We start from the raw sequence: 22441 nt of genomic DNA on the forward strand, positions 1-22441 counted from the left end.
CAAATGTTCAGGATGTTTCAAAGCACTTCAGAGTCAATTAATAAGTACTTTTGAACCATAGTCATTTTTCTAATGGCCACTGCAGCAGCCAATTTTCACACAGTGAGATCCTATCAGCATCAATAAGATAAAGATTACATTATTTTGGTGGTGTTGGTTGAGGGATACATGTTGATAAAGAGTGGGGAACTCCTGAATTTTGGAATAGAGACCACATGATGTATTATGTATTTTCTTTTCTTTTCATGTGATAGGGCAACATGGTGATGTAGCGGTTAGCACTGCTGCCTCATGGTGTCGGGGTCCTAGGCTCAATCCTGGCTCTGGGTCACTGTCCGTGTGGAGTTTGCGCATTCTCCCTGTGTTTGCATGGGGTTCGCCCCCGCAACCTAAAAGATGTGCAGGGTAGGTGGATTGGCCGCACAAAATTGCCCCTTAATTGGAAAAAATGAATTGGGTACTTCTTTTCATGCGATAATGATCTGTTGAGCTGCTCGCTGAAAAATACTTTTCACTGTACCTTGGTACATGTGACAATAAGCAAATCCAATCCAATGAGAGGCCAGGTGGAGCCTCTGTTCTGTGTCTCATCCGAGAGGCAGCATTTCCCACAGAGCAGCTTTGTGTGCTTGAATCTCTGGGGTAAAGATTGAAATCACAACCTTCTGACTTTGAGGAAAGAAAGATATTACTGAGCCAAAGACAATCTTGGCAATTCAATGCATGTAGAATGCTTTTTGTGAATGGAAACTTTTAGGCAAGGAAGGCAGTAAAACCTTGAGCCACCTTTTTAAGTTATCAGATGTCAGTTTAAAATGCGCTGTTATCCACAGTAAATTCGACCTCTAACAATAGAACTGGTTACAATTGGCTTGTATCATGTGACCTAATATGGACTTCCCTCTGCTCACTAAGCTTGGAAAAGTAACTTGGGTTAGTGCGGGTGCACTTTCTCATCCCAGTCCTTTGTTATATGTGTCTGCCTCCAAGTTCACAAAATGCCTGCGGTTGTGGTCTTTCCGGAAACACAAGCTAATGGAGTTGATCGACAAGTGTTGCAATCCATCATATCGTTAGAGATTTTTAAAAAAAATTTGAAGCTATTGTATGGTTTAAGAGGCGACCTTGGCTTAAGGAATGACTCTTGTTAGTGGCTGTTTCCGTTTATGTTTTAAGAAATGAAGTTCATTCTTAATGAGTTATTTATTAAAGCTTGAGTGGTGAGATTCTAAAGTTGATTTGATGAATGTGACCAGCTGCAGCTTGCATGCTGCAAGAATGGGATAGACTAGCTAAATAAATAAGAGAATTGGTAGTATTTGTTTTATACAATAGTGTCATATAAATGTGTTAATTGTGTTGATGTTATCAAGACTTGCGTGACATCCGAATTGTAGGGAGAAAATATTTTATGCTTTCCCCATAATGGTTTCAAGACAGGCCCTTAAATTATTTTAAAAGGGTATTGGGCCTTCATTTGAAAAGAGGAGTAGGGAGAACAGATGGGAGAGTGGAATTAAGATATGTAACTCGTGGGGGAAACAAACCAGCAGAGACTTGATATGCTGATTGTCCTCTGTGCGTTGTAGCATTCTGTTATTCTTTATGCAAACATTATTCAAAGCATGTTCACTATTTTGTTGGATCAGTCATGCTGTGGTCTGTTGTTACATATGCTAATCATTATTCAATTAGTGCTGTTATTGATGCATTTATGAGGGGTCCAAGAAGCCCCCTCATGGGATCCCTACTATTTGTGGATCCTTGGATTAATTTCAGTAAAATTTGGCCGAATGTATATGTCTGTTTAGTAGATGAACTAACTGCAGTAAACACTATCTGGCTAAACCAAACAGCTAAAAATATAGTTTATTCCCAATTGTGATTATTTTTAATGGGATGTGTGTGAAACAGGTCAGCATCAGTGTGAAGACCACCGGCAGGAGTGTGCCGCAGGTCAGCAGCACAGAAGTGAGGAGGGAAAAAAAAATCAAAGTTGACTGGCTGGTGAGTATTGCTACTGCTTTTCCTTTCAGTAAGACTTGATGAAGAATGAGAAACCAAGAGAAGGGCTATCCATTGTAATTACGAGTGGGTCCTGAACTCACATTCAAAAAGAAGAATGAGGTGTAACATCATATAAGCAGGAAGGTGATTGGTTGGTGAGTATTTCCTATTTTATTCATTCTCCTCTATTATAATCCCTGACCAGAGCCCAGGATACTGGACCAAAACTCTTTAATATATATTTTTTTAAGACTGTGCGGAAAGAATACTTCGCTCCAGGAGTGATTGCCTGAAAAAATAGGGATTTGGTATTTTTAAAACAAAACTTTATTATTAACAGAGTATTAAAATCTTGACCCTCACACCCAAAATAGTTTACAATTAACCCTTAAACAATACTAGTAAATACAGTACCCTTAATTACGATCTCTATTCCCAATTAAACAACAAGAAAGAAAAAATATACAGCTTTCAATCCATCCTACATCCCAATGACAGAGTATTACTTGCTTTCCACCACATCGTCATTGTACACTGTACAACTATTTAATCCAGAAACAAGTAATCCAAGTAACAAGTATTCCTATTGGTTTTGCATTTATAATCTAATAACATTGCAAGAAACATCATACAGTAATAATGAGATGTTTACAGAATGGGTAAATGAGTAGAAAGAAAAGGGAAAATTAAGAATATAAACAGGTATGTATACAAAGACAATGTGTGTACAGATGCGGGTGCTCTCACTTTGTGCCCCCAGTGATGGTTGCCTCAATTGTGCCATATTAACTTTAAACATTTTGCCTCCTAGTATAAAAACATATCGGGGCATGTTCGGTGCTACCTGGGCGTGCCCTCGACGGGCCGAGTTCCCAACGGCGCGGGCCACGTGTGGTCCCAACCATGCGGGGAGCCGGCTGCGGCTGTGCCCAGCACTGCCACCCTTAGCCCGGATCGTGCCGCTGGCTAGGGCGGGGGGGGGAGGCTTCTGCTAAGGCTGGGGAGACTCCTGGAGGGTGGGCTGTGGAGTCCTGTTTGGTGGGCTGGGTTCGCGCACGGCCGGAGCCACGTTGTGCAGGTCATCAGTCGTGCGCATGCGAGGCCCGGGACCAGGCCATTCTCGAGCCTTTTTCGGCACGGTCCGCGGGAGTTTCAATCAGTGCCGGTGCTAGCCCCTTGCCAGTACCGGAATCGGTGGGGGTTTCGGGTCGATTTTTCAGTCGTAAAAGTCCACGCATGCTCCGCAGGCGTCAGCACTTAGTCACCCAAACGGAGAATCCAGCCCTTGTCTTTGAATTCCCCACAGAGTGAACACTAAAAGTTGCCAAGTACATGGATCACTTGTCCACCTTGCCAAAATATGGTAGCATCTGGGCTTTTCCACATATAATTGAATTAAGGTCTTTCTTTTCTAGGTTTTCACTTGGAACTTAAGTGTATTTTATGTATACAGTAATAACTCTTGGGAGAAAGAAAGTTCTAAATATTGTCTGTTCTGAGATAGGCCTCCTGTGTCTTAATGTGTCTATGACTAACCTGTGTCGGCGCGGGTTTGCTTTTGATGTCGGTGAGAGTTTGCTTTTGATGGTCTGTACATAATTATTAGGAAACGCCTCTGATTACCAAAATACTGATACGGAAGGAAAAATTAGAGTACAAGACAAAAGTAGCTCGAAATATGAAAATAGTTTGAGTATCTATATTTAAAAAGCAGAGTTAATAAAGTGAGCATAATCTATGGAAAGTTAGCCTGGGAAATTGATACTGGAAATCAATTAACTCCTTAATTCATAAGGAGTGGCAGATAAATTGAACAGGTATTTTACTTTGGTCTTCACAATAGAGGATACAAGAGAAAGATATGTAAATCAGGGAATAGGAGGAAGGAACTTGGAAGAATTACATCACCAGGCAAGGGAAATGGTACTGAGCACATTTTTGGAACTGCGGGCTGATAAACCCGGGTCCTGATGGACTTCATCCTCTGGTCTTAAATGAATTGGCTAATGAGGTGGTTGATGCAATGGTTTTAATTTTTCAAAATTTCCTAGATTTAGGGATGGTTCCATTATATTGGAAAATAACAATTCAAAAGGGGGAAGGAGGCAGAAAGCCAAAAAACGATAGTCCAGTTAGATTAACATCTGTCATATGGAAAATGTTAAAAACTATCATTAACAGGGCGCTTGGAAAATTTCAGGGTAATCAGGCAGACCGAACGTGGTTTTGTGAAAGAGAAATCCTGTTCAACCAATTTATTGGAGTTCTTTGAAGAATTAACATATGCTGTGGATAAAAGAAAGTCAGTGGACGTACTATATTTAAATTTTGAGAAGACATTTGATAAGGAACCACATCAAAGTTTTTTTTTTTGCGTAGGGGATAAGATATTGATATGGGCAGAAGATTGGCTGGATAACAGGAAACAGAGGCTAGGCATAAATGGGTAATTTTCTGGTTGGCAAGATGTAATGAGTGGTGTACCACAGGGATTCGTGCTGGTGCCCCAACTTTTTACAATTCAAATACATGACTTCGATGAAGGGACCAAAGGTATAATTGCTAAATTTGCTGATGACACTAAGCTAGGTAGGATAGTAGGATAGTAAGATGGGAAGAGGATACAAGGAGGCTATAAAGGGATATCGGTAGGTTAAATAAGTGGGCAAAGACCTGGCAAATGGAGTAAAATGTGGGAAATTGTCCATTTTGACAAGAAAAATAAAACTAAAGCATATTCTCTACATGATGGAGATTGCAGAGCTCTGAGTCACAGAGGAATCTAGGTGTTCCTGTGCATGAATCACAAAAGGCAGGTATAGCAAATAATTAGCAAAGCTAATAGAATGTTCTAATTTATTGTGAGGGGAATTGAATATAAAAGCAAATAGATTATGTTTCAATTATACAAGGCATTGGTGACACCACATCTGGAGTAATGTGTACAATACTGGTCACGTTACTTCAGGAAGCAATTACATTGGAAGCAATTCAGAAAGTTTACTGAACTAATACCTGGAATGGGTGGGGGTTGTCTTGTGTTGAATAGGCTCTGCTTGTTCGCCCTGGAGTTTAGAAGAGTAAGAGGCCACTTATTGAAAATGAGATCATGAAGGGTCTTGACATGGTCGATGTGGGGAGGATGTTTCCTCTTGTGAAATAATCTCATACTCCAAGCCACTATTTAAAAATAAGGGATCGGCATTTAGGAAACAGGTAAGAAGGTTTTTTCTGAGGGTTGAGTCTTTGGGATTCCCTTCCCCAAAAGATGTTGGAAGCAGAGTCTTTGAGTATTTTAAGACGGAGCTAGATAGATTATTGATAAGCAAGGGAGTGAAAGGTTATCAGACATAGGTGGGAATGTGGATTTAAAAAAAAATAAATTTAGAATATCCAATTCATTTTTTCCATTTAAGGGGCAATTTAATGTGGCCAATCCACCTAACCTGCACATCTTTGGGTTGTGGGGGTGAAACCCACGCAGACACGGGGAGAATGTGCAAACTCCACACAGACAGTGACCCAGGGCCGGGATTCGAACCTGGGTCCTCAGCGCCGTAGGCAGCAATGCTAACCACTGTGCCACCGTGCCGCCAAGGGAAATGTGGATTTGAGGTTCAAATCAAATCAGCCACGATCTATTGGCTAGCGGAACAGACTTGAAGGACTGAATGGCCTGCTCCTAATTCGTATGTTCATAAGCCTCCTCAATACTCTTTCCATGCTTCTAACATCTGGGCCTATCCATAGTCCAATTGCATTAACAGAGGACCCTTGTCTATTGAAAATCCTGAATACCCAGAAATTAATGCGCACAATTCCAGAGCACAGGACAGAGTTACCCAGTCAGTTCTCACAGTAGTAAATGCCTCTTGCTTTTTTATTAAACATAAGGTTACATAAAGTAAATTTTCTTGGTCTTAAGTTCTCCGTTGTGAATCTATTTCTGAACTAAATAATACAATGAGACCTGGTGTAAGAGAAGAAAGCAAGCAGGCTAATGGAAACCTTAATTGTTGATGTTCTGTTGACCTTCTGTTATTGTTTTGAAATGAATAATATTAATAAGCCTGACTAGTCCTAATGTGTATGCTAATGCATACTACTTAAAATAGCTATTTTTAGTGTAGTTTCAATTATGGATTTAGTCATTATAATGTAGTCCTAAAATGGCCTGTGGGTTTTGAAATGCAGCATGCCCCTCAGTAAAAAATGAAGGTCAGCATTGTTTCCTAATACCTCAATCACATTAACCCATATCTTGCCCCAGCATGATACATTTATATGAGCTCTGTGTCTCTCTCCCTCTTACCCCTTCCTTCCTATCCTGCCCCAGCCAAACTATGGAAATAGTTCACTTTTGTTTTGATCCAGATCAAGATTATGTCAGGCTGGTTCATGTATTAGCAAATTTTGCTTCCTGTAGTCATTCACCTCACTTGTTTCACTTGTTTACATCGTGCTTATTTAGGAATTATTTTTTCAGTATATCTGTGCATCCTGTTGATACACTTAACATTTTCTCATCTTTTGCTTGCAAGTCTTTTAAGTTACTGTGTGCTAATGTGTATATAGTGCTTATTTGAACCAAAGTTCTTTCATGATTCCAATATTGAGTTTTCTAGCCTTCCCTCTTGATGGGGCTTATCAATGTTGGGGTGTGATTCAATAAACTAGTAGTATTGTTCACTGTCTTGTCCAATAGACATTCTTTGTGTTAGCGTAATGGAGCTTAGCTGTAGGGTATAATTCCTGAGTTGGTTCCTGTCCTTGTCTGATGATTCCTCATGCACACTTCATGGTGGTTGTTGGGTTGTAAGTGAGACTCCAGCAAATATTTTGGCCACCACTTTCCTATAAATTTCCCTTTCCTGGCAATAATAAGCCACCACTTTCCTATAAATTTCGCCCTCCTGGCAATAATAATGCAGTATTCTACCTTGTATGCTGACCAGCTGCAGTGTTGCATAAACCTGAGGTTCTTTTTGAATACATGCCTGCTGTTGGTTTAAGTTTATTTTAGTGCACTATGCTTGAATTTTAAAGTGTTTCAACAAAGCAAGTAATTAAGACAATCTAAGGAGTTGGGTGACCTTCAACTGTTAAACGTCCTAGATTTATGGTATCACCTGATTTGTCTTTATGGAGTTGCACCTTTTGTAGCTATTCTGTTATTTTAATGAACAGTAAAACATCTGCTGTGTCAGTCCAGCAAGTTAACCGATTTATGTTCAATTGGGCACATTTGTCTTGGAATTTGCAAAATTCAGCTGTTAAGTTTTTATATTTTAGGATTAGGGAAGAATAACTAGCATTTCATATTCTACAATCCTACATCCCATGTTTCCACCTTTTTTCTTTTTTAGAGTTGGGAGAAACACCTAAAACATGTACATTTTTCAGCTCACGAAGTGCCCACCCTCCTCCATTTCTTCTCTCCTTCCCATCAGAACTGCTGTGATGTCATTAAAAGCGTGTTGATCTGAAACATTAACTCTGTTCCTCTCTCCACAGACACTGCCTGACCTGCTGAGTGTTTCCATCATTTTCAGTTTTATTTCTGATTTCTAGCATATTTTGCTTTTGAATTCTAGTGGTTCCTGGTTTTAATCTGGATCCCAACATGGACTAAGCTGGGAGTCAGCATTAAGCCACTTGACCCAAGGAAAGTATTCTGGGTGTCCCATATACTTTGATTAACTTTTTGCATTTAGCATATGTAGTGCTATTTACTACTTGAGAGAAGATTTGCCATTATGCTATGCAATAGGTTACTTGGTAAGAGAGTTGTATAGGGTAGCAGGTCAGTTAAGGAAATGACTGCATTCCTACAAACAGAAGACTCCAGATTTTTTTTGCACATTATTGGGGTCTGTGCGACCTTCCTTCTGTCATGGTGGTCAACTCTTGTGTTAAGCATCACTCGAGCCCCATTCTGGCATTTGCTGCAGAGGAAGACAATGGGCTGAGAAGAAGTACAATTCTCTGCCTCTGTTTTCTCTGGACCCTCTTCTCGGCCAGCAGAGATTGTCAGTTCTGCTTGCCTCTTCCAACGCCCTTCCAAGCAGTTGGCCTTTGGAGGTCATAGCTGTTAACAATTGCCTCCTAGTTGTCGGTGTCAATATCCATCATCTTCATATCGAGCTTGTAAGTGGCCTCCTTGCGGAGGCATGTATGCCCAAGAGGTCATGGCCTAATGGCAAGCTCACCATACAGAGGATCTTTATGTATCGGGCTGTCATCCCCGATTAAGGTGCCAAGCTACTACAGACATCAATGGATGAATGCTGATCGAATTAGCATATTCCAGGACCCCTCAATTGGTATACTGTCCTGCCAAGAGATGTTGAGGATACATCTGAGGCAGCAAAGCTGTTCGGGACAATGTTCAGCTTTTTCCTCTCCAGTGGTGAGAAAATGCTGAACACCACCTTTAAACATTTGTTATCACGACCAGGTCTTGCATAGTTGACCAATAGCTTGTTTCTCTGAACTAGGTCAGCTTTGTGCTTAATGGAATAAAGCTTAATTAATCCATTATACTTTGCAATGAAGTCCTAAATTTAGACTGGCCTAGAAGGCGCCTGTCTCAGAATCCCTACCATGAAGAAGGAGGCCATTCAGCCCATCAGGTCTGCACTGACCCTCTGAAAGAGCACCCTACTTAGGCTCAATCCCCTACCATATCCCCATAAACCCACTTAGGGGAAAGTTAGCATGCCCAATCCACCTATGGTGCACATCTTTGGACTGTGGGAGGAAACCGGAGCATCCATAGAATCATAGAATTTACAGTGCAGAACAAGGCCATTTGGCCCATCGAGTCTGCACCGGCTCTTGGAAATCCCCATAACCCAGTAACCCCACCTAACCTAAGGGCAATTTATCATGGCCAATCCACGTAACCTGCACATCTTTCGACTGTGGGAGGAAACTAGAGTGCCTGGGGGAAACCCACGTAGACACTGGGAGACCGTGCAGACTCCGCACAGACAGTGACCCAAGCCGGGAATCAAACCAGGGACCCTGGAGCTGTGAAGCAACTGTGCTAATCGCTGTGCTATCATGCACCCTTTGCATGAGGGAGGGGAGGGGGAAGGAATCGAAGGATATGGGGAGAAGGCATGGACAGACTCAAAATACAGCCAAATCATAACAAATGGCGAGCCGGCTCAAAGGGCTGAGTGGCCTTCTGCTTCTCCGATTTTCTCTATTTCTATAGTGCTGGAAGTTAGGATGCATATCTGGACACACACGAGGACTTGAGCACAAAATATAGGCTGACACTCCAGTACTGCTGCACTTTCGGAGGTGAATGGAGCATCAAAACAGACGCCCTGCCTGCCCCCTCAGGTGAACCTAAAAATGCGTGGCACTATTTCAAAGAGAAGGGAAGGTTATCCCCAGTGTCCGGACCCACTGAATACTACTTGTCATTTTGAAAACTACCCATTTTCCTATGCTCTTTGTTTCCTTTTTGCCAAATGGTTTCTATGCTTCTCAGTACACTACCCCCAATCCCATGCTCTTTCATTTTGCACACTAATCTCTTAGATGGGACTTTGTTGAAAGCCTTCTAAACTAAGCCACATCCAACATTTCATCAGCCCATTAAATCAGAAAACAGTGTTTGTAAAGTGTTACTTTGTCTTTCAGTACATATAGCAAAAGAAGGCAAAGATTTGTATTTTCTTCTGTATAATAAAAATGTTAAAGTTTGTAATTGCAACATGAAGTTGTATTTATTGTGCTTGTCAAATTTGTCAGCCAAATAGTGTAGCAAAATCTTGGCAGCTAAGCTTTATTCATTTATCATCTTTTTTACTCCAGTAAGCACACTGTTTTAATGACCATCCATACAGAAACTTGTCCTCATATTTATTTGCATTTTTTAAAATCAAGTTTCAGTCCAGCATGTCTTGGTAGTATTATCTTCAGCAGATGGTATCTGGAGCTCTAACCTGAGTTTTAACCCCAGTTCTCTAGTAGTGCACTGCAGCAACTTGCCAAGGCTTCTTTGATCACATCTTCCAAATCTGCAATCTCCACCATCTAGAAGGGTAAGGGCAGCAGTGCATGGGAACACCATCCCTGCAAGTCACACACCACCCTGACTTGGAAATATATTGCCATTCCTTCATAGTTAGGTTAAAATTCTGGAACCCACTACCGAACAGCACTGAGGGCAGTACCTTCACCACCTGGACTGCAATAAAGATGGGAACAGGAATAAGCTATGTAGCTCGTTGAGTGTTCAGTATTAAGATTTATTTGTGACCCAACTCCATACCCATTTTTTTCCCCATATCTCTTGGTGCTTTTGGTTAACAAAAATCTGTCCATCTCGGATTTAAAATTCACTATTTACTATCAATTGCTCCTTGGGTAGAGTTTTTCAAACTTCCACCACTATGCTTTTCTTAATTTCACTTCTGAAAAATATGGCTTGAATTTTTTTGACTCTACCTCCTAGTCCTAGCCTCCCAATCAGTAGAAGTAATTTTCTCTATCTCCTGTATCTGTTTCCCTTAATATCTTAAACTTTATTCAAATCACCTCTTGACCTTCTAAATTCCAGGAATACAATTCTGGCTTGTGTAATCTCTCCACGTAATTGAACACTCGAAGTTCAGGTTGCATTCTTGTAAATCTATGCTGCATTCTTCTCTAGGTGTGGTGCATATAACTGCTCACAGTACCCTAGGTGTGGTCTAATGAGGACTTTGTAACTGTAGTGTGACTTTTCCCCTTTGTATTCAACATCTCAAATGAATAAATAAAAAACCATTCCATGTAAAGCTTGCTGCAAGTTAATATTATAAACTAACTTTGTTTTGTGTGGACTATTTGGTACAGCAGACTAAATTTTATTTGAACAGCAACTGGACAGTGTAATGCAAGCTACAGACTAGATTAAACTAATCAATCAGCATTGGAAGCAATGGTCTGTTAAGTGTTATGAAGGGAAAATATTTAATTATTACATAGGAGGAGCATTGGTGTATCAACCTCCTAAGAAAATAATCAACCAAATAAGAGCACGTATGGGGAAAAATCAGCCCCAGGCGAGTGGTGTAAAGAGTTTCAAAAGAAACGTTCAAAGGGGAAATACTTGGAAAAGGTAAATAAATAAAGTTTTACAGGAAGGTTCAGGGTAATGGGGCCATTTGGATAGCTTTTTCACAGAACATAAGAGATAACAGGACTGGAGGTAATCCATTTGGCCCTTCGAGCTGCTCTGCCACTCAAAAGATCATGTCCGATCTGATTGTGGTCTCAACTCCATTTTGCTGTCGAACTCGACCTTCATAACCCAGCCTTCACTGTTTTCTGGGGAAGAGGATTCCACAGACTAATGATCTGCTGATATAAAAATATTCTCTTAATCTCAGTCTGGAGTAGGAGACCTCCTATTCTTAATATGGCACAGGCATGATGGACTGAAGGTTTGAAAAAAAAAAGCAAAAACTTTGGAATTTTAGACATTTATTAGTTTTAAAAAGTATTATATGCAGGACAGATGAAATCCTTTAAAACACAATTTTAAAAAAAAAAATCTTGAGTTGCATTTGATTCTTGGAGATTTTGCAATTCTGAATGTTCTATTCCTTTTTTCCCTCTTATCCTGAATACTCTGACTCCAGCTAAGATGTAATTCTAGAATGAACAGAAACACACTGGTTCTTCCCTCACCCAAGTAATTAGTCCTCATGCCTGGGTGTTCCTCAGGTGGAAGGCATCATAGCCAGGCCCAATCCTGGAATCATCTACTATTCCTTTCTCATACACACTGACTCATACACTGATACAGCACAGGAGGCCATTCAGACTATCGTGCCTGTTCTGGCTCTTTGGAAAGCTAATCAATTAATCCCACAGCCCTTGATGTTTCCTAGAACCCTGTATTTCCTTCCCCTTCCAAGTGTTTATCCAACTTTCAGTGCATTCTAAATCCTAATTACTTGTTGCATTTATAAAATAAAAAAAATTCTCATGCCTTTTTTTTGTGTTGCCAGTAGCTTAAATCTGTCTCTGATCATCGATCCTTCAGCCATTAGAAGCAGTTTCGTTTTATTTATATTCCAAACTCTTCATGATTTTAAACACCTATCAAATCCCCCCTTCGTCTTCTCTGCCTGAAGGAGAGGAACTCCAGCCTCTCTAGTCTATCCACATAACTGTGATTCTTCATCCCTGGAAACATTTGGCTAAATTCCTGCTGCACTGTCAGAACACTCTGGTCTGGTGCCCAAAATTGGGCCTGTCTTTTTTTTTGGAGGAATAATTTTGAGCTATATAGTACTGATGCTTCCAGATCTTATGGTATACTGGCATGAGCAATTTGTGGTGATGAAGTAAAATGCCGATTAAAGGCCAGAGAACGAGATAATCACAAATAACTACAGGAAAATGTTTCACTTCCTGATTCATTTAATTGCAGTTGTAAACTGGATCATTTCCCCTCCCAAACTTCTCTCTCTTTTATAGAGTTGGTGGCTGGTGCTATTTTCTCTGCTGTTTTTATTGCATGGTTTCAAAAATATCTTAATTGCTCAAAAGATCTGGGAGAAAAAATGATTTGCAGTGTCTTATAATTTCTAGGAGCTCTTGAGTCGAAGGGGAAAAAGTCAAAAATATTTGAATTATCTTCAAATTTTCAATTTGTGGCTTGTGAAGAAACCTTCCAAATGTTCCAACTAGAAATCCTGGGGTCTTGTGCCTGCGATATCATTTGGGCGGCATCGTGGTCAGCATTGCTACCTCACAGCACCAGGGACCTGGGTTCGATTCCGTCCTTGGGTGATTGTCTGTGTAAAGTTTGTACGTTCACCCTGTGTATGCATGGGTTTCCTCTGGACTGTGGGAGGTAACTGGAGCACCCAAAGATGTGCAGGTTAGGTGGATTGGCCATGCTAAATTTCCCCTTAAGTGTTTGGATGGTGGTCTAATGGCCATGCCAGGGATGCGTAGGTTAGCTTGTGGGGTGGACGGGGGAATGGACATTGGTGAGTGCTCTTTCAAAGAATTGGTGCAGATTCCCTGGGTAGAATGGCCTCCTGCAGTGTAGCTATGATTCTATTGTATTTTTTTCTCCAGATATTCCCCAAATAAAAAAAACTAATCGTGCTTCGGTTGTCTGGCAAAGAAAGAAGGTGACTTCATTTTTGATAGTTCAGTGATATATCTGTATTTGCAAGTCTGAAACATGGTAGCAAAGCACAAATATATATTTTTTTTCCGTATGTGGGAAAAATTGATCAAAATAATTTCATTCTGTTTTAACGGGGAACTTTTTTTTTAATGCTACGTAAAGACGAAAAATAGAGGAGGGAAACTTAAAGTAGTGGTGTTTAGTGATGCCAAGCTGTTTTTTAAAACTGGAAAGTAATTTGATGCAAGGATGGTCAGAAAGTAAGAAGCAGCACAATTAAGTTTCTCCTGTAAATTATCTCTGGTTTCTTACACTGTCTCTGATTTTTTTTTTTCAAATTTCATCAGAAAGTCAAGTTGTAAGTAGTCTTTTGGAACCGTGGACATGAATCCCCTTTTCTCATTTTGGAACTGACATTTGGATGGTAATCTAATGGCCACGACAGTATAGGATTGATTAACATATAATTGATTATAATTAAAAGCTTTCTTATATTTAGTGGACTGCATTTCAAAGGGCAATGCCTATCTATAAATAAGGAAAACAGAAAATGCTGGAAATACTCAGCTGGCCTGGCAGCATCTGTGGTCAGTAAAGTTAGTTATTCCCACGTTCAGCAAGATTGTAACTGTTTAAAATTCATGATTAAAGAGTGATTTGCTGTTGCTAAAAGACATGGGTAAATTGCATCTTCATTAGCATGAAACATTTCAACCAGCAGAAGTGAGGCTAGAAGTAGGAAGATAGAGCAGCTAAACACATGGCTAAACAGCTGGTGTAGGAGGGAGGGTTTCTGTTATCTGGGCTACTGGGAGCTCTTCCGGGGCAGGTGTGACCTGTAAGAAGGACTGGTTGCATCTAAACTGGAGAGGCATAAATATCCTGGCTGCGAGGTTTGCTAGTGTCACACGGGAGGGTTTAAACTAGTATGGCAGGGGGGTGGGCACCGGAGCAATTTGTCAGAAGGTGAAAGCATTGAGGGAGAACTAGGGAATAGGACCGGTATGGCTCTGAGGAAGAGCAGACAGGGAGATGTTGCTGAAAACAGTGGGACTGGTTGCCTGAAGTGCATATGTTTTAATGCAAGAAGCATTACGGGTAAGGCAGATGAACTTCGAGCTTGGATTAGTACTTGGAACTACGATGTTGCTGCCATTACAGAGACCTGGTTGAGGGAAGGACAGAATTGGCAGCTAAACATTCCAGGATTTAGATGTTTCAGGCAGGATAGAGGGGGATGTAAAAGGCCTGGCGTAGTTGCGCTACTGGTTAGGGAGAATATCACAGCTGTACTACGGGAGGACACCTCAGAGGGCAGCGAGGCTGTATGGGTAGAGATCAGGAATAAGAAGGGTGCAGTCACAATGTTGGGGGTTTACTACAGGCCTTCCAACAGCCAGCGGGAGATAGAGGAGCAGATAGGTAAACAGATTTTGGAAAAGAGTAAAAACAACAGGGTTGTGGTGATGGGAGACTTCAACTTCCCCAATATTGACTGGGACTCGCTTAGTGCTAGGGGCCTGGACGGGGCAGAGTTTGTAAGGAGCATCCAGGAGGGCTTCATAAAACAATATGTAGACAGTCTAACTATGGAAGGGGCTGTACTGGACCTGGTATTGGGGAATGAGCCCGGCCAGGTGGTAGAAGTTTCAGTAGGGGAGCATTTCGGGAACAGTGACCACAATTCAGTAAGTTTTAAAGTGCTGGTGGACAAGGATAAGAGTGGTCCTAGGGTGAATGTGCTAAATTGGCAGAAGGCTAATTATAACAATATTAGGCGGGAACTGAAGAACCTAAATTGGGGGAGGATGTTTGAAGGTAAATCAACATCTGATATGTGGGAGGCTTTCAAATGTCAGTTGAAAAGGAATTCAGGACCGGCATGTTCCTGTACGGAAGAAGGATAAATACGGCAAATTTCAGGAACCTTGGATAACGAGAGATATTGCAGGCCTTGTCAAAAAGAAAAAGGAGGCATTTGTCAGGGCTAGAAGGCTGGGAATGGACAAAGCCTGTGTGGAATATAAGGAAAGTAGAAAGGAACTTGAGCAAGGAGTCGGAAGGGCTAGAAGAGGTCATGAAAAGTCATTGGCAATAGGGTTAAGGAAAATCCCAAGGCTTTTTATACGTACATAAAAAGCAAGAGGGTAGCTAGGGAAAGGGTAGGCCCACTGAAGGATAGGCATGGGAATCTATGTGTGGAGCCAGAGGAAATGGGTGAGGTACTAAATGAATACTTTGCTTCAGTATTCACCAAAGAGAAGGAATTGGTGGATGTTGAGTCTGGAGAAGGGTGTGTAGATAGCCTGAGTCACATTGAGATCCAAAAAGACGAGGTGTTGGACGTCTTGAAAAATATTAAGGTAGATAAGTCCCCAGGGCTGGATGGGATCTACCCCAGAATACTGAAGGAGGCTAGAGAGGAAATTGCTGAGGCCTTGACAGAAATCTTTGGATCCTCACTGTCTTCGGGAGATGTCCCGGAGGACTGGAGAATAGCCAATGTTCTTTTGTTTAAGAAGGGTAGCAAGGATAATCCAGGGAACTACAGGCCGGTGAGCCTTGCGTCAATGGTAGGGAAATTACTGGAGAGAATTCTTCGAGACAGGATCTTCTCCCATTTGGAAGCAAATGGACGTATTAGTGAGGGGCAGCATGGTTTTGTGAAGGGGAGGTAATGTCTCACTAACTTGATAGAGTTTTTCGAAGAGGTCACCGATATGATTGATGCAGGTAGGGCAGTGGATGTTGTCTATATGGACTTCAGTAAGGCTTTTGACAAGGTCCCTCCTGGTAGACTGGTACAATAGGTGAAGTCACACGGGATCAGAGGTGAGCTGGCAAGGTGGATACAGAACTGGCTAGGTCATAGAAGGCAGAAAGTAGCAATGGAAGGGTGCTTTTCTAATTGGAGGGCTGTGACTAGTGGTGTTCTGCAGGGATCAGTGCTGGGACCTTTGCTGTTCGTAGTATATATAAATGATTTGGAGGAAAATGTAACTGGTCTGATTAGTAAGTTTGCAGACGACACAGAGGTTGGTGGAATTTTGGATAGCGATGAGGACTGTCAGAGGATACAGCAGGATTTGGATCGTTTGGAGACTTGGGCGGAGAGATGGCAGATGGAATTTAATCCAGACAAATGTGAGGTAATGCATTTTGGAAGGTCTAATGCAGGTTGGGAATATACAGTGAATGGTAGAACCCTCCAGAGTAGAAAGTCAGAGAGATCTAGGTGTAAAGGTCCACAGGTCATTAAAAGGGGCAACACAGGTGGAGAAGGTAGTCGAGAAGGCATACGGCATGCTTGCCTTCATTGGCCTGGGCATTGAGTATAAGAATTGGCAAGTCATGTTGCAGCTGTATAGAACCTTAGTTAGGCCACACTTGGAGTATAGTGTTCAATTCTGGTTGCCACACTACCAGAAGGATGTGGAGGCTTTAGAGAGGGTGCAGAAGAGATTTACCAGGATGTTGCCTGGTATGTAGGGCATTAGCTATGAGCAGCGGTTGAATAAACTTGGTTTGTTCTCACTGGAACGACAGAGGTTGAGGGGCGACCTGATCGAGGTCTACAAAATTATGAGGGGCATAGACAGAGTTGTTGTCAGAGACTTTTTCCCAGGGTAGAGGGGTCAATTAGTAGGGGGCATCGGTTTAAGGTGCGAGGGGCAAGGTGATGTACGAGGCAAGGTTTTTTACACGGAGGGTAGTGGGTGCCTGTAACTCGCTGCCGGAGGAGGTGGTGGAAGCAGGGACAATAGTGACATTTAAGGGGCATCTTGACAAATACATGAATAGAGGGATACGGACCCAGGAAGTGTAGAAGATTTTAGTTTAGACGGGCAGCATGGTTGGCACGGGCTTGGAGGGCCGAAGGACCTGTTCCTGTGCTGTACTTTTCTTTGTTCTTTGTTCTTTGAAGTGGTGGGGGGAAAGAAGAAAAACATACCAATAATGAAGGTTGTGGGAGTGATTTGACGCAGAAATTAATTTTGCAGATTGTCAGAGAAAATTAAAACCTGCAGAAGGATGAAGAACGATTGACACTGAATGGGAAGATTGGGGTAGAAAAATAAAACAATAGTTATTTTTAAATTGGGGTCGGCACACTGGATTAGTATATTTTACTGAAACCCAGGAAAAACCTTGGATAAGCCATGTTATCATTTAAAGTTTTAGTTTTGTTCTTCAGTTGACCTGGATTCAGTTTATGTCTTTTCCAATAGTCACAGCACAATATACGTCATTTGTTGCTGTACTGCGTATAGCAAAATTGCCTAATCACAACCATCCTCTGGAAAATGTTGACCTTTCCTGAGAACTTTGAATTAATGCTCTGTAATGAGCATTGCATTCTGCCGTAGTTAAAAATGTGATTGGTAGTTAACGCAAAGTTTTAACTCTTTGCGTATCCAGGTAAAGTTATGTCTGGCTCATTGGTTTTATTTTTGAATCTGGTGATGCTGAACTAAGAATAAGATTGGGCCAGTAGATTGACATAAAGATCCTTTGTTCCCATGATGGGCTTGGACACCTGGGCCTTTGCCTCAAGAAGAATGTAAAATTTATTTAATTAAGGGCTTTAAAATAATGAAAGGCTTGTTTGCTCCATGTCGATAGACTATTTGAATTAGATATGTTGAGGACACGGAAACATGAAGATTTTAAGTTAGTAAGCATTTATCTTGGGTTCGAGATGCTGCTTTTCAGAGTCGGCCGGTGAAACGAGTCGGTTGCCACAATCAATATGTTGGCCCTGCATGCATTCAAGAGGGAGGTGGATGAGATACTGGAGGATGTGTGTTCCCAGTTACTGATATCCTTGTTTAATTGCCTTGGGAGTTCAGAGAGGAATTTGCCTTAGGCTTTCCCTATCCCATAATTTTCCCAATCCGAGGCATTTATATGGTTATGGAGTGGGGATGGATACAGATGGGAATAGTGGTATGTGAGACAGAATATTTCTATCAATTGCTTTATTTCTCATTGTATGTAAGGGCATTACTTTTTTGTCAACCAGAAAACCAGACTTGAACATTGCTATGATCTCGAAAACCAAGTTGCAGCACTCCCGAGGACAATACTCAGCTCTTGTACGAGAAATGTTAATTGGTTCTCTCCCAAGTCAATATACGAGTGAAGATAAACCAGTGAGAAAAGAAAATCTGTATTTACGACGGTGAGTTTTAATAAAGCCAGATCATTAAAAAATATTTCAGACTGCTGGACTACCCATGAGTAGTCATCTAAGAATGTGATTGGGATTTTCTGTCCTGACCTGTTGAGACCTGAAAAATATTTTGTACGGGAGTGACAAGAATGCTTTGTAATTTGCATGTAAATCAACGCCAAGTTGTTTCCTTGCTAATTATAACTTTTCTGTACAAGAAAAGAACGATTCATTTAAATTCATAATTTTACTTGTTTCCTCTTTTCCTCCTAGAAGCTGGTTAGATATGTGAATTTGTAGTTAGAATTGTAGTCACCTTGTTGTACTTTACTAAATAAAGGCCAAACGATTTTGCACTGAATTCAATTCCTATCCAGAATACAGAAGGAGAGGTTTAGACTGAATTATTGGCATGCATTGTTAGGACCATTGTGCAGTCTCTTATTCATACGCTACATCATTTTGAGGTGTTGCTCTGACCACACACTAGACCACAAACTAGGGGTTAGTGGCCATTGTTAAATGTTTTAGAAATATATGCGTTGGAAGTGAAACCATTACGATTTTTTAAAGAAATGTTCACTTAAGATTTGTTTGCAGATACATTTTTATTGATTCTGACCATCTTGTCTTGCTCCTTTTTTTCTGAAATGGCAAGAATATTGCCTGCTGCTGGCATCTATTCAACAATATGAAAATAAAAACACCAATGCTGAAAATACTCATCTGGTCAGGCCGTATCTGTGGAAAGGAACATAGTTAATGTTTTGTGTCGATGATTACCCTTTATCAGAACTGGGGAAAGATGAACAACAGGACAAATCTAACTTAGCCAATTACTACTCAATAAGATGTCATCAATAGTGTTATTAAGTTGCATCTACTCACCAGTGTACACTTTGCATTTCACCAGAACTATTTGCATCTAGTCCCAGTCACCGCCTTCCGAGACAGAAATTGGCACAAGTTGAATGCCAAAGGAGAGTGTTGCCGCTCGCAACATCAAGGCAGCATTTGACCAAATGGGGCACCGAGGAAGCAAAAATGATAATTGTACAGCTGGATATTTTCCACAATTCGAACCGAAATGGCATGAAGGTTACATAAATGGTTGTTCAGCTTTGCTGAAATACTTGTGATATTTTGATGTTGGTTCTCCTGTGAAAATACAGTTGTGGTCTGTTGCTGTAAACATCCCCGACTGGAAGCTGTAAAACAGTTTCTCCAGCTTTCAGTCAGATGTTTGCGACCACCGGCTGCATCCAGATTCTTCAAAATGGTGAGAGATGTTCAATATCTCCTTTAACTTGCAACTCAGTTTGACTTAATTGACACGTCTAGGATAACTGCCTTAAAAGTATTTCTAAGTATGCCTACGATTCTCTGCCTACAATTTTTTTTTAAGTTTTAAATTTTTGACTGATAAAGAAGTTTTGTGGCCTAATAGGTGAGAAAGAAACTCTTTGGGATGTTAGAATTTGTCACTCCTAAACTGGGGAAGGGCAAAATAAGGGTTTCTGGTCCTGATGACATCTGCTGCAAAATGCAGATCACCCCTGTGGTCAAGTAACTTGCTAATAAGATCTGAACAGCATTGAGAATCCCAGCATCCAAAATATTGTCTAGCTCTTAATGCTGTTTTTTTCTAGTTCAGTCAGATGATTTCACAGATGCTGTTTGCAACAGTGGCTCATTTGATGTGAGTTTGCGATGGAGATTGGTTACAAACCTTCACTGTTGAATAAAATAGCACAGCGTCTCTGGATTTTGGATCCAGTTGATAATTTTTCCATTGCATCATGTCAGACAGGAATGCTTTTGGTCCTGGGCCAAGTTTCAAAAGTTTTAAATTTAAACACAACTCTTAACTCAATGGTGTATCCTTTCAGACCCAATCTGGTAACTTCAGTAGTGAGTGCCCTTTAAATTTGGCCTTTCCCTGTGTTGAATATTATTTGTTTTGTGTTGAATATGATTCGTTTAACATGAGTACTTTGTAAAGTTTGTTTTACTAGAGGAGTGCCTGTGGAACAGAACTACATTTTACAGTTTCTGAAACAATTCTTCTGACTTCAATATGTAGCTGCAACTTGTTACAATGTCTCTAATTTGCTCATAGTTTTTTGCTAATAATGCTGGGTGTGATGCAAGACTTTGAGGATAGATAGGTAATTGACTATGGGTAGCATTTATTATAAAAATCAGGTGGGTAATTGGTCGTTTATTTGGTTAGAATTGAGGAACATGCAGGCAACCAAATGGTATGAAGACCAAATTATAGATTGTTATAAGAAGTAAAGTGCAGTAGTGATAATGGGAGCTTTTAATTATCTTAATGTAGACTTGGATAGTAACAATCCATAGAATCCCTACAGTGCACAAGGGGGCCATTCGGCCCATCAAATCTGCACCAACCCTCCGAAAGTGCACTCTACTGAGGCCCACTCCCCCGCCCTATCCCCGCAATCCTGCGCATTGATCATGGCCAATCCACCTAACCTGCATATTCTTTGGGAGGCAACCAGAGCACCCGAAGGAAGCTACGCAGGTACGGGAAGAACATGCAAACTCCGCACAGACGCCGTCCAAGGCTGGAATCGAAACCCGTTCCCTGGCGCTGAGACAGCAGTAACCGCTGTGCCAGTGTGTCACTCAATGTAACAATGTAAAGGACAAAGTGAGGGAAGAATTCCTGAGATTGTTACAAGAGAGCTTCCTTGATCATTGTGGTTCAAACTCATTTGAGGATGGAAGTAGTGCTGGAATTAATTTGAAATGAAATGGAGTAGATGGAACATGTTTCAGTGGAAGAGAATTTGAAGAAAGGTGATCATATTGGGTTTAGAATAGTTAGTGAAAAGGACAAAGTACAACCAAGCTTAAAAGTAGGGGGGTTAACTTCAGTGAGTTATCCCAAATGTAAGGAATCAAAAATTGGCTGACAAAATAGTAATTGAACAATAGGATGACCTTTAACATGGCACAACACTCATTCAACTTTATACAATTATAATAATAAACAAACAACCACCATCACACCCTGTGTGCCTCATTTTATTTTTTTGCAAACCTCCCCTTCCCCTCTATTTGCTGGCGGCCACCAATTGTTGAAAGAGATAAACAGCCTCCACCTCGAATAGAACCCCTCATCCAATTTCCTAATGGTGTACTTCATTTTCTCCAGATGCAGAAACTCTCGACATCAGAGCCCGCCACCCTAGCAAAATCCTCCGGGCTATCGGGGGGGGGGGGGGGGGGGGGGGGGGGGGGGCGCAAGGGGCAAAGGCCAACACTTCAGCTTTTCTCCCCTCCTGCACTCCTGGCTGAACCAGTTCCCAAAATATCGCCACCCTCATCTCTAAAATCTGATATCGAAAATGACCCCCAGAACTTTCTCAATTTTGAAAAGGTGCAGAACATGTGTGTGTGGTTTACTGGCCCCTTGAACACTGCTCACATCTGTCCTCCACAATGAAAAAATACTCTTGCCTGTTTTAGTCATGTGTGCTCTGCACCACTTTAAACTGGATTAGGTTTACCCTCGCACACAAGGAGGTAGAGTTTATCCTAGTAAGGCCCCTTAAAATGCACTGCTCAACTCTTTCTCCCGCTTCCTCTTTATGAAAAAGAAGCTTCTGAAAGTTGTAAAGTTCATGGTACGGTAGAGAACCAAGCTGAATATGGAAAGTACAGAGAAGATTAAAGAAGGAAATGAGAAAGGAAATGAAATTGTGTGAAAAGATAAATGGCTAACATCAATCTTTTTTAAAATAAGAGTATTCAAAGGAAGGGTGTGCTGATTAGGGAACAAAAATACATGTTCTTGAAGAGGCAGAAGGCATCTTTGAGGTGAGTACTTAGCACATGTCTTCAATTGAGAAGTTGATGCAGCCAATGCAGCATTAAAGAAGAGGTGAAACTGGATTTAATAAGAATGAAGAGGAGGTTACTTAAAAGATTGACATTCTTCAAAATAGAAAAGCCATCTGGCCCATGGTTATTGAGGGAAGTAAAGGAAGAAATTGTGGAGGTTCTGGCTACAATCTTACAAACCTCCTGGGAATGATTCCAGAGGACTGGTGGATTGCAAATGTTTCACATCTGTTTAA

The 22441-nt window shown here is 41.1% G+C and overlaps 1 long non-coding RNA gene across 5 annotated transcripts in view; it reads left to right on the forward strand.

Moving 5' to 3' along the window:
- Positions 1 to 22441, forward strand: part of LOC119972304 — a 52311-nt gene that overhangs the window by 21242 nt on the left and 8628 nt on the right. For 4 of the 5 annotated variants that reach the window (XR_005462035.1, XR_005462034.1, XR_005462033.1 and 1 more), the window contains 2 exons: positions 1915 to 2007; positions 18183 to 18341. This is a non-coding gene — a long non-coding RNA (uncharacterized LOC119972304). Of the gene's footprint in view, positions 1 to 1914; positions 2163 to 18182; positions 18342 to 22441 lie in introns of all 5 variants that reach the window. The other variant, XR_005462036.1, reaches the window with a different exon arrangement.

The sequence above is a fragment of the Scyliorhinus canicula genome, chromosome 10, assembly GCF_902713615.1.
Source record: "Scyliorhinus canicula chromosome 10, sScyCan1.1, whole genome shotgun sequence".
Lineage (NCBI taxonomy): Eukaryota > Metazoa > Chordata > Chondrichthyes > Carcharhiniformes > Scyliorhinidae > Scyliorhinus > Scyliorhinus canicula.